Source organism: Macrobrachium rosenbergii, chromosome 7 (genome assembly GCF_040412425.1).
Source record: "Macrobrachium rosenbergii isolate ZJJX-2024 chromosome 7, ASM4041242v1, whole genome shotgun sequence".
Taxonomy (NCBI): Eukaryota; Metazoa; Arthropoda; class Malacostraca; order Decapoda; family Palaemonidae; genus Macrobrachium; species Macrobrachium rosenbergii.
Genome location: NC_089747.1, coordinates 42,182,290 through 42,194,067, shown reverse-complemented (window position 1 = coordinate 42,194,067; position 11,778 = coordinate 42,182,290).

The window sequence follows — 11,778 nt, the reverse complement described above, 5'->3', positions numbered from 1 at the left end:
AGATTACAACAGCAGCGCCGCGATCCAGCGAGGCGCGTCGTCGGTTGCCATGGCAACGGGAAAATCCGACAACAAACTGCAAAAGACTGAAACTGTGTAATATAACGCATCATATTCACGACGCGAAGGAGGAGAAGGAAAAAGAAAAAAAAAATAGGAGGACAATATCACGCCCGCTGTTATTAACTAGGTATTCCTCTGCGAGAGAAGAGTTGCCACCAACTAGATGGAATGTTGTCGTGTCTCCGTTTATTTATTTTATTTTTGGCAGGATTTTCATACAGGTCTCGTTCTCGTCGGCATTACGTCAGGGAGGTGATCTTCAGGGAAGGTAATGTGCTGTGATGGTATTCGCTGGATAAGTGGCGTTAGATGATCTCTCTCTCTCTCTCTCTCTCTCTCTCTCTCTCTCTCTCTCTCTCTCTCTGTCATTTATTCAATTGTCTTTCTCGTTCTGTTTAGCATTCCATGTCACCCACCCTCCTTTTCTGGTGTCTTTCTCAATATATTTTTCATTCTCTCTCACACAATCATCATATCTTGTATTTTATTTCCCAAGGCTCTCTCTCTCTCTCTCTCTCTCTTCTCAACATACAAACATCTTCAGTGACTAGACAGAAAAACCATCTCTCTCTCTCTCCCCGCCCTTCTCATCAAATAAACATCTTTGGTGACTACATAGAAAAAGCATCTCTCTCTCTCTCTCTCTCTCTCTCTTCTCTCAAAATCATAATCCACCGTGATTTCTAAAACAGGCAACGGTTAGAATCTTAGCCGGATAAAACAGTGCTCTCTCTCTCTCTCTCTCTCTCTCTCTCTCTCTCTCTCTCTCTCTCCGGCAACCGCCCATCACTATGGAAACCGGAGACGGTGGATTCTCAGATGAATCTTGGACAGTAATAAAGGAATAAATTACTTGGTAATAACTGGTCGTTATTTTCATAAGACAAGGAAGCAAGGAAGTTAATTATATTTTGGTTGATTTAATTATTCAGTAGCTAAACTTTTTTCCGTGACTAAGGAAAAATAAAGTGAGGGTAAGGTTGTTCTAAAGTACATTCTAATAATATAAATCTTTTCTAAATATAGTTTTATCATTTTTGTTATTAATTTTACTTGGAATGGCTTCCGCAACTTCTAAGATTAGGTTCCAAAATTGGTATACAGCATTAGGACCATGACGGTGGAACGAAAGTTTCAAAGCCCCACCTATGTCACTGCAAGCCCCTTCCCCCCGTCTCCAACCCCCTCCCTCGTAGAGTCGGCCAAAAAAAAAAAAACTTACGGTCAGAGAAAAACAACAAATCGATTTCTTCTATCAGTTTAATTCTTTTTTTTTTTTTTTTTTAGTGTGTCCTAAGTTAACTGCTTGTCCAACTAGGGTGAAGTTATATCCAATTGTCCAACAGTTTGAACCTAAAGAATATTTAAGACCTATAATTCAGCCTCGAAAAACTTCAGCAATTAAAAAAAAAATATTCAATATATCTAAAACCCACACGATGAATTGATTTGAAAATTATGGTCTGTATCTCATGTTATGTTATATACTCGTACAGTTATTGAAATGCAAGAATTTTGCCTTAAAAAACTTCAGCAAAAAAAAAAGTATATTTAATATATAAAAAAAACATATGATGGATTTCTTGTAAATTATATGTGAGTTTATCTTATGCTGAGTTCTAAGGAGATTCATTAAATGATATTCAAAGATAAGCATAGCAATTCTAAAAAAAAAAACAAATAAAACATGCCCATCGAGTTTTCTGTACAGCGTATAATGCTGTATGAAACTCCCACGGCCCATGAAACACTCAGCCGCGGCAAATGAAACTTTCAGCCACGTCCCGGTGGTGGCCTGTGTTGTTGGCACATATAGCGGTGCCAGTCGCACGGTCACGGCTAACTTTGACCTTAAATTAAATAAAAATTACTGAGGAAGCTAGAGGGCTGCAATTTGGTATGTTTGATGATTGTAGGATGGATGATTAACATACCAATTTGCAGCCCTCTAGCCTCAGTAGTTTTTAAGGTCTGAGGGCTGACAGAAAAAGTGCGGACGGACAGACAAATAGCCATCTCAATATTTCCTTTTACAGAAAACTAAAAACTGACTCTTAAGGCTATATCCAAAATCTCATGCCCTGAGTCTGGAGTACAGGAAATGAAATTTTTCTTCAATCATCATTTTTACAACTAAACACACCATCAACATGATCATTTTTATCATAAGGTTAAATGTCCTTAGTATTATCATAATCAGTGTCACAGTCACTGCAATAATTATCACCTTACTCAATAATAAAATTAATAATGAACTATTATCCTCATCATAAATTTAGTCATGAAGAAATATCTTTCTTTTACACATGATTTCAAATTGTTAGCTGACAGCTGAATTATTAGAATTATCATCATAGTTAAGAGGAATATTGTTATTAATTTTTCTTCCGATTTATATTTTATAGGCCTTTTCTCACTTATTTTTCTCCCCATATATGAATAAGACTATCCGCTTGATAAATATATTTGCATAATGTTGAATGTTAATAAATTTGCATAATGTTGAATGTTAATATATATTAACAGTATATTAACAGTAATTGCTCTCTCTCTCTCTCTCTCTCTCTCTCTCTATCTCTCTCTCTCTCTCTCTCTTGTGGCAAACGCTAGTGAAAGGAAGAAGGAATCATTCCAGAGACGAATTCCAGATTTCGAAATCTGGATTTCAGTTTCGAAACTCGCAAGAAACTGGAAATAGCTGGAAGCATTCGCCGATCCGGACGAGACACTGACACCTGTCAGGTATGCCAGTTCTGGTTTTGGCAGAAACGACTGGAAATGAATAAACAGATGACACATTCTCTCTCTCTCTCTCTCTCTCTCTCTCTCTCTCTCTCTCTCAAGTTACTCCATTATACCATTCTATATCGTCGATTCTATATCCTTGATTATCTCGAATTCGACTCTCTCTCTCTCTCTCTCTCTCTCTCTCTCTCTCTCTCTCTCTCTCTCTCTCTCTCTCTGTAGGCTAATGGCGGCGGGACAGACCTTCCAGGCGTCACTTCCATAACATTTCCAGACCATTCAGAAGCGCTGGGATTTTCCAGTGAATTTAAGAACCTTCAGGAGTGTTGCTCTCTTAAAGGGTCAGTGACCCGGTGGGTCAGTGAGGGTCACATGGTCACAAGGGGCATTTCCATGATATAATATTAAAATGGGCGATTTTAATTGGCCCGAACGATAATTCATGGTCACAAGGTGGGATATTTTATTACAATGGTGCCATGACATAAAGTCCGGGGGTCATTTTTATAACATCTAGGTTATAACATCCATGCTATAACATCGAGGACCTCTGGCTATAACACTTAGGCCATAACTTTTAGGATATACAAGGTATAACATTTCTGCTATAACATTTAGGCTGTAACAATTAGGACCTCTAAGCAATAACTTTTAGGACATCTAGGCTATAATATTTGGGGCATCTAGGTTATAAAATTTCTGCTATAACAATGAAGACCTCTGGCTAGAAAATTTCTGCTATAACAATTAGGACCTCAAGGCCATAACATTTAGGCTATAACTATTAGGACCTCTAGGCAATAAAATTTAGGACCTCTAGGCTATAACAATTAGAACCTCTAGGCTATAACATTTAGGCTATAACAATTAAGACCTCTACGCTATAACAATTAAGAACTGTAGGCTATAACATTTAGGACCTGTAGGATATAACATTAGGCTATAACATTTAGGACCTCTTAACATTTAGGACCTCTAGGCTATAACATTAGGATATAACAATTAGGACCTCCAGGTGTATAGAAACTTACGGATAAACGACCTGGACATTAAAAAATGTTAACGTGAAAGATTCATTTCCAAAACATGTAAAAAAAAAAAAAATTCCTTGATGTTGGAGGACTTTGGCGCATGCGCGGAGAGGATTGGTGACCTGACCACAAAATGAAGTCATTGGTGAGCTCTCTCTTTTAATGGCAACGTGACACAATGTCCCACCATCATTTTTATAGCAGTTAAAGGAGGGTTTTGCTTTCTCTCTTTCTATCCTTCTTCCTTTAAATCTTCAGCTGAAAACCTTTATGGACAGAGTCAACAGGCTTATTAAGCCCAAGAGGGCTCCAAAGGCAAATCAGCCTGCAAGAGAGAGACAGGTTAAAGGAAAAGGTGATAAATAAATAAATACGAGGGAACAGAAATAAAACCAACACACCTGAGATTCAGGAGACGTTAGCAGAGGCCACATATGAATATGCTCCTTTCTTAAACATTTGGAGACCAGAAGAATCAACAATTGCACTAAGCAAATTATTCAACTTTTAGTTGTAGCCAAAATAAAACTTAGAAAACTGTAACCATCTATTCGAATTTGGCTCTTTAGGGAAAAGCCTGTCTCACCCTACAAGAGAAATTTACAAGAGTCCTTGGTCAGAAGGCAGGGTCAGATGACTGAATCTCTCCTGGCAATAACGAGTAGAATATAACACTTGAAGTCAATTACAAAATATTTCCGTAAACATTTTTTATAATTTCAATTAGGATTTACCATGGAGTTGTAGTTCTCTAACAATGAGGAAAGTGTAAGTAAAATTTCCTGTTTATTTGCCCTTGTTAAGATTTGTCAAAACGAAAATCTGATATTCTTATAAATACTCACATATATAGTGTGTGTATATATATATATATATATATATATATATATATATATATATATATATATATATATATATATATATATATATATATATATATATAAAGTACCAGCCAAGCCCCACCCACAACCCCACAACACTACGTCATAAACAGCCAAAACATACCCACAGCAATCCCAAGCCGATTTAATGACACGTGTGACACCGGTGTTCCGGTGTCTGGAGTGAACAGCTGACATCTGTAGGATATTTAAAATAATTCCCTGTGGTACCACACCTAAATATTTTTTGCCGGGCCGTAAGGGAAAGGTCGGTTTGCCTTTTAAATGTTCAGTTTCTACACACATATTTATATATATATATATATATATATATATATATATATATATATATATATATATATATATATATATATATATATATATATATATATATATATGAAATTTTTTATCACACCGTGATTTATATACAATCATGAAGCTACAAATGTCGCTTAATATCAAATTCACGCTGCCTTGGGAATATCTCCGATGGAGAATTATCACCGAAGAGGAATTTATATAAGGGATAAATGAATTGGTACCGTCGGGACACGAACCCTCGACACGGACCTATTCAGCGACTCCATTGACGTTACCACCGCGCCATCAAGAGACAGTACCAATTCATTTATCACTTATATAAATTCCCCTTCGGTGATAATTCTCCATCGGAGATATTTGAGAATTTGTAGCGACATTTGTAGTTTCATGAATATATATATATATATATATATATATATATATATATATATATATATATATATATATATATACATATGAATTTGATATTATAGCGACATTTATACATATATATACATTCATATATATATATATATATATATATATATATATATATATATATATATATATATATATATATATATATATATATATATATATATATATATATATATATATATATATATATATATATATATATATATATATACATATACAGTATATCCCCTATTCCTCCACGTATACCAATCTCTCGAGCAATTTTCCCCCTCAAAACTTTTTTTGTTTTTCAAAATAACTTCGCATCCCACTTTGAACAACAAGTTAGACGGGCATTTTTCAAGTCGAAGTTTCCTCCAAAATTCGGCGGTCTACTTTTTCGGTCAATTGGATAAGTCGGCAAATTTTTCCTTGACCTGTATTCGAATATTCTTTCAAAAATATTTCTTTGGTTGTGTTCATATCGTTTGTTTGTTTGTTTGTTTGTTTGTTTGTTTTTTGCGATTCTGAACAGTTACTGAAGTCTCTCTCTCTCTCTCTCTCTCAGGTTCTCATTATCTCTCTCTCTCTCTCTCTCTCTCTCTCATATCCAACATTTTTGTTTGCTACGATTCCGATCAGTTGCTGAAGTCTAGTGGCGACAAATATGGGCTTCATGAATGACATCTAATTCTCTCTCTCTCTCTCTCTCTCTCTCTCTCTCTCTCTCTGTCTCTGTCTCTCTCTCTCAGGTTATTCCATTATTACAACCAGTGTCCTCGATTCTATATCCTCGATATCTCGAATACGCCTCTCTCTCTCTCTCTCTCTCTCTCTCTCTCTCTCTCTCTCTCTCTCTCTCTTTCAAGTTATTTCATTATTACATCCTGTATCCTGATTATCTCGAATAATAAGTTATTTCATTATTACATCTCTCTCTCTCTCTCTCTCTCTCTCTCTCTCTCTCTCTCTCTCTCTCTCTCTCTCTCTCAAATTATTCCATCATTCCATACTATGGTAAGCTCGGTCTTCTATACATCTTATCTTTCCTTCTCCGTGCACGGGCGACTGGCTCTATTCTCCCCAGCATAAAAGAACTCAGATTATCCCAAAATAGCGAGTGGGTCTACCACTATTTTTCCTCTGCTAGATCATATTTATCCCATTTCAACGAATTAATTCATGAATAAAATTTCTTTAATTCATTCATTTATTAATTTATTTATCCATTTATTTATTTATTTAACCTCTGAACTTTTTTATTTTGATATTTATTTCATTTTTATTATTTTCACTAACATTTTTTCTTATTCGTACTGATGGACTTGTTGCTATGGGCAATAATAATAATAATAATAATAATAATAATAATAATAATAATAATAATAACGACTTTTACCTTCTTCGTGGAATTGTGGGTTACGTCAATTTTACTCTAACTCCGTATGTGCAGGTTCGATTCCCCGAAAGAATGGTAAGAGTTTTATCATCTATTGCCTGTTCCTATTCACTGCTTACTGAATTAAGCGTTAGAAATGCTAAGGAAATGGGGAAGTTCAACATAATAATAATAATAATAATAATAATAATAATAATAATAATAATAATAATAATAATAATAATAATAATAGCAGAGAACTTCAATCTTCCTGTGTAGTAGGAAGATTGAATAACTTAATGATACTGGTATTTATCAACAACTCAACACGCTAAGGAAATGGAGTTCCACATAATAATAATAATAATAATAATAATAATAATAATAATAATAATAATAATAATAATAATAATAATAATAATAATAATAATAATAGCAATAAAGATAATAATAATAGCAGTGTACGCCAATCTTCCTATTTACCAAAGTTAGTAGGAGTACTAAACCATACTAATATGTACAAACAGCTCAACTTGAACACAATACTATACAAGAAAACAAAACCGCGATACCAAATTAAGCAAACGCTCTCCAGATTCCTGAAAGGAACCCGAAATCCTCCTTGATTAAGTACTCTTGCATTCCTCAAGGATATTAATAACAGAGAGCGACGCTTTGCAAAGCTAATTACGTCACATTGTATTCATGTTGTATTCAGAGTAACAGCAAACGTAAGTTCGGAGCAGAGATGTATTGCTGGCTGAGAGTGAAGGAAAGATTTACAGATATCAGTGGCAGAAATGTGAGGGGTTTGTGTATTACAGAAATAATGAAAAGTTTTATGGATATTAGAGGGAGAAATGTAAAGGTTTGTTTATTACTGAAATAGTGAAAAGTTTTATGGATATTAGAGAGAGAAATGTAAGGATTTGTGTATTACAGAAATAACAAAAAGTTTTATATATAATAGAGGGAGAAATCTAAGGGTTTGTTTATTACAGAAATAGTGAAAAGTTTTATAGATATTAGAGGGAGAAATGTGAGGGATTGTGTATTACAGAAAATGAAAAGTTTTATGAATATTAGAGGGAGAATTATGAGGGGTTTGTGCATTACAGAAATAATGTAAAGTTTTATAGATATCAGAGGGAGAAATGTGAGGGTTTGTTTAATACAGAAATTGTGAAAAGTTTTATAGATATTAGAGGGAGAAATTCGATGGGTTTGTGTATTACAAAAATAATGAAAATTTTTATAGATATTATAGGGAGAATTATGAAGGGTTTGTGCATTACAGAAATAATATAAAATTTTATAGATATCAGAGGGAGAAATGTGAGGGTTTGTTTAATGCAGAAATAGTGAAAAGTTTTAAGAGATATTAGAGGGAGAAATGTGAGGGTTTGTGCATTACAGAAATATTGTAAAGTTTTATAGATATCAGAGGGAGAAATGTGAGGGCTTGTTTAATACAGAAATAGTGAAAAGTTTTATAGATATTAGAGGGAGAAATGTGATGGGTTTGTGTATTACAAAAATAATGAAAAGTTTTATATATATTAAAGGGAGAATTATGAGGGGTTTGTGCATTACAGAAATAATGTAACATTTAATAGATATCAGAGGGAGAAATGTGAGTGTTTGTTTAAAACAGAAATAGTGAAAAGTTTTAGAGATATTAGAGGGAGAAATGTGAGGGTTTGTGTATTACAGAAATAATGAAAAGTTTTATATATATTAAAGGAAGAAATAGTGAAAAATACAGTTACCGAATTTCACGAAGTTGAATTGTCAGTATGCGTCCATGTGTTTGACAGAGAGAGAGAGAGAGAGAGAGAGAGAGAGAGAGAGAGAGAGAGAGAGAGAGAGAGAGAGAGAGAGAGAGAATGAAACTATAGACGAAAAATATAAATTCTTATGTGTGTGAGAGAGATGGGGATAGAGAGAATCCGCCTTTATCCAAACGATTTAAAATCACTGAAGGACTGAAACCAGAAGACACTGTAATTATCGTACATCACAACTCTCCCCTTGCCGGTAGAATTTAGGCCAAGTAACCAATAATTGATTCATTTATTCCTGGAAACAAGGGACATAAAATAACCTGGAGTGAAGTCTGTGAAGGCTAAGCAAATTAGCACTTGCACGACAACACTTCTTCAGCGAAGAAAAGCATTTTTAATTAAGAAAATACAGGAGAAAATGTTTTTTCAATACTTTATTATTATTAATAATATTCAGATGGACCCTATTCATATGGAACATGCCCACCAAAGGGGCCATTGACTTGAAATTCAAGCTTCCAAAGAATATGGTGTTCTTCAGGAAGAAGTAAGAGGAGGTAAAGGGAAATACAGAAAGAAGAGATCTCACTTATTAAAAAAGAAAAAATAAATTAATAAATTAATAAACAGATAAAAATGTATTAAAATGCAAGGGGAATAATATTAGGATAGTAATGCATTGCATCTTCGTTTAAATTCTTGAAGTCCCATTGCTAAAATGCCCCATAATGTGTAGTTTTCTAGCACCAGGTGGAACACTATTCAGTTTGCTAGGGGTTCTATCTCGGCTACAGCTGAAATGTGGAATAGCTTGCCTTGTGCTTTTGTGGAACCTCCAAATATTTAAGTGAGGTGCAAATTCTATCCTGCTCTCCACTGGCGTCTTCTGTATTTCAGGTATTGGTTTTAATCTTTATTCCCTTATATATTTATTTGTTTATTTATTTATCACCTTTCCCCATAACTTGTCCCTCTCTTCAGGCTGATTTCCCTTTGGAGTCCTCTTGGGTATATAGTCTGTTGACTCTTGCCCACAAGGGTTGTCAGCTGAAGATTTAAAGAGAGAGAGAAAGAAAGGACGTTCCCCTATGACTTCTCCTTGTGTTCTTGACAGGAGCTTATTAAATGTTCCTGCGATGTCTCCTGCATTCCCACGAAACTCCTCAGAGATCCCATGATCCAAAAACATATATTTTAGCCCTGACATGGAATTCTTTGCTATTCCTGAACATATTCAGTTTTCCTGTTTGAAGGTATCCAGTGTTCTAAATCCGTCTTATGCAACAGCAATACGGCTCTTTCCCACGTCATACAGTAAATATGCTCTGCTAATCATCCTACGCTCTTGCAGCGCAACCTAAGGCTTATCATGCTCCTTATATTCAAGTTCTTCGTTGGACTGGCCGGTACCGTTCTCAGCCAGCACTCTGCAGGGCCCGCGTTCGAATCTCCGGCCGGCCAATGAAGAATTGGAGGAATTTATTTCTGGTGATAGAAATTCATTTCTCGGTATAATGTGGTTCGGATTCCACCATAAGCTGTAGGTCCCGTTGCTAGGTAACCAATTGGTTCTTAGCCACGTAAAATCAGTCTAATCCTTCGGGCCAGCCCTCGGAGAGCTGTTAATCAGCTCAGTGGTCTGGTTAAACTAAGCTATACTTAACTTTTTTGCTCCTTATATTCACACGTTGTGTTGTACGTTTATAAAAACAAATCCTATGGTCATATAATCAAGGATATAATACATCCTATAACTTTTGCCTCACTGGCTACCTGGTTCAACAAAGGCGCATATTATGCTCTTGCAGTATGTCTTACACTCCTACAAGCAGAAAAATTTCGTAACACCTGACAAGCAAGAACATCACAGATCTAACTTTTGTGTATGTGTAATAACCATGGCTGTTGCCATTTACTGATAAGCTTTGGATTTTGCTACATGTTTTCGTTTTCTCCAGTTCATATAAGCTTCCTCATTGTGCAAAGCACGCATACTGCTTCCCATCTTTGGATTTTTCTCCCGTCTTTTGTTTTCCCCAGTTGGCATAACCTTCCCGCTTCCTCAAAGCGGATATGTAGCGTTCCTTACCTACAAATCTTTGAGTTTCCCTCGCCTTCAGATATTCTGGGTTCCTATAACCTTCTCTCTTTAGGGGGGCGAATCATTTCCTCCACTTATGGTTAGCCCTCATTATTTTTCCATTGAAAACCATAGTTCTTGTGACGCCAGTTTACAAAAAATCAATCAGCCAAAAAAATATATTTTCTTATATTTTACCCCCACCTGGGATTTAAAAATTGACGAGGTTGCCGGTGCCAACGGCCTTCTCGCGATAGAGTAGGTTAATTAGATTCTATGGAAACAGGTTAAGTTAATCAGATTTGGCTGAACGACCTCGTTTCCGGTCTGGAAAGATAACGGAAATTAGTACTGCCGTTCCTGCTCGGTTTTTACTCCGTCGTTTTCCGCTAGGCGCTGTTAATTAGCTGTTGAACAAAGCCCCGTGCGAATCGTAGAAGGTGAGGCTAACCTACGAGAGAGAGAGAGAGAGAGAGAGAGAGAGAGAGAGAGAGAGAGAGAGAGAGAGAGAGAGGTCCAAACAGATATGTTGACTAACATAATGAATATATATTTAGATTTTGTTGTTGATTCTTGACTAATACAAATCTCTAATCTTAATTTTATTTTTCCATTTTATCAAAACTTGAACATTTGTATTGGTGTTCGTGACGTTGCTATTGATACAGACGTTGTAAGATAAATAAATAAATAAAGAGAGAGAGAGAGAGAGAGAGAGAGAGAGAGAGAGAGAGACACGAGTAATTTCACCCGACCTACGTTGTTTACGTATGCATATGTTTACCTCCTTGCCTTATCCTTTATATCTTATTTATCTTAATTTTCTTGATTTATTTTTCGATTTTCTTCAGGTCGTCTTCCTTTTTTCATTCTGTGGAAGTTTCCTTTACAAGTTAATTGTTTCAGTATAAAATATAATAATAATAACTAAGAAAATTTTCAGAAATTGATCACTTTTAAGTCAATACTGAATTTTGAGTTAAGAATGATATAAATGTGAACCTTCGCGAGTCTTCAAGCCTTCCATCTTCATTCACTCACATAATAATAATAATAATAATAATAATAATAATAATAAATAATAATAATAATAATAATA